Raw genomic sequence first — 2,262 nt, 5'->3', positions numbered from 1 at the left:
GTTGCTTCAAAATATAAATAATCTGAAACTTAAATAGAATTACCTCATTATTATAAAATAATTAATGTTGCCTGTAATTTTTGAAAATATTTTGGGCAATCCCAAAATAATATATTAAGTGTTATTTTTCATCATCACGCTTTCCTGAGAAAAAAGGTTTCCCATCTATCACCTACCACATTGACGGTTACGAGATGCTTTTTACACTATTATTATATAAAGTGAATAACTAACAATATTATTAAAGTAACAATAATTATTATTAGTAATAGTTCACGGTATAGTGTGTAACCATAGTCCATAGATAATAATAACAGTCAACTATACTAGTGTGAAACATACTAAATATTATTTTCGCTTCATTACTGATGAATGAAACCCTGAGTCACACAAGATCAATACAGGTTTTATTGTATAGATCGGGCATAGATTGGGACGTAATTATTCTCTCTGAATGTTGGCTTCGATCGTCACATAATATTCCCCTTTTAGAGGGTTACAGACATATATGCACAACCATCCATCAAACACAAAATGAAGGCGTTGTTATTTACTATAAAAACCGGTATGAAGTAATGGTTGATGAGCCTCATTTAGTTGATGCTAATTGTTTATGCTTAATATTTAGTAACGAGATTTGTATTGTTGGTCTTTATCGCCCTCCAGGTCAACGTAATACTACTAATTTTATTAATTCTTTAGATACATTACTGACTAAATTAAACAACTATAAAACAATAGTAATTGGTGGAGATATTAACATTGACATAGGTCCCAATAGTACCGATAAGCGCTCTTTTGAATATTTAAATATTCTGGCGTATCATTGTATACTACCCGCTCATACTTTACCCACCCACCAACACACATGTCTAGATCATTTCATGATTAAAACAAAATTGGATACCACATGTTGTGTAGCTGCCTCATCTGTGACTGATCATGACAGTGTTGCTATAACTATTAATTTGCAGACTAAACTTACCTTTAATCTATCAATCATAAAAAGAATTAATTATACTGAACTAGATAAATCTATCAATAAAATAAACTTTCAGTCAGTAATAGAGTACAGTGACGTAAATTTAGCAACAGACCACTTTGTCGCACTTCTAAATAATGCCATATTAGATAACTCGTCCATTGTAAGAGTACCTAACAAAAAGAGGATTCATAAGCCATGGATTACTACAGGCCTACTGAGATGCATACGCAATAGGGACAACTTGTATAAAAAACTAAAAAAGAAACCTGATGATGATTCACTTAAATTAACCTACAAAAGATACAGGAATTTTTGCAACGCTCTACTAAAGAAGCAAAAAAGAATCTACGAAAAACAAGAAATTGAAAAAACTAAAAATAATAATAAAAAATTGTGCGACGTCATTAAAAATATATGTAACACAAATAAAAGATCAGAGTCCGCTTCAGCGCTAATTGATAAGAACAATCCCAAGAATAGTGTTGATCATGTTAACAGTTACTTTATAGGTGTTGGAAAAACATTGGCTGAGAAGATTATCAGTAACCATAATAAACCTAACATTTATGAGAATGTTCACTCTCAAATATCCAAATCGTTTGTTCTGCTTCCAACTGATGATACAGAGATTGAACATATCATTATGGATCTAAGAGAAGATGCTGCGGTGGGAATTGATGGCATATCAGGCAAAATCATAAAACGTTACATCAAAGTAATATCGCTTCCTCTTTCATACATCTGCAACCTATCGTTTACCACCGGTATTTTTCCACAGGCTTTTAAGACTGCACTAGTTAAACCAATCCATAAAGGTGGAGATATAGACTCCATTACGAATTACCGGCCAATTTCTATTCTCCCCACTCTGTCTAAAATCTTGGAACGCTTGATCAATAAACGTCTGATGAAATTTTTAGAGTCTAATGAACTACTTTCTCCTGGACAATATGGCTTTCGCTCAGGTAGGTCGACTGATGATGCTGTTCACGAACTAACTAATAATATTGTTTGCAATTTGGATAAGAGGAAGAAATGTATTGTGGTTTTCCTTGACCTAGCCAAGGCCTTTGACACCGTATCAATACCACTCTTGTTACTTAAGTTAGAAAGGATCGGTGTGAGAGGCCTTCCATTACAATTACTGGGAGATTATTTAAAGCACAGAAAGCAGCGAGTAAAAATTGACAATTGGGTAAGCGATGAACTACTGGTGCAGTACGGTGTCCCCCAGGGCAGTGTTCTTGGACCTAGCCTTTTTCTGGTCTATCTAAATG

The sequence above is a fragment of the Colias croceus genome, chromosome 6 (genome assembly GCF_905220415.1).
Source record: "Colias croceus chromosome 6, ilColCroc2.1".
NCBI lineage: Eukaryota > Metazoa > Arthropoda > Insecta > Lepidoptera > Pieridae > Colias > Colias croceus.
The sequence above is the reverse complement of the archived record's forward strand: the minus strand, read 5'-3'. Positions refer to the sequence as shown.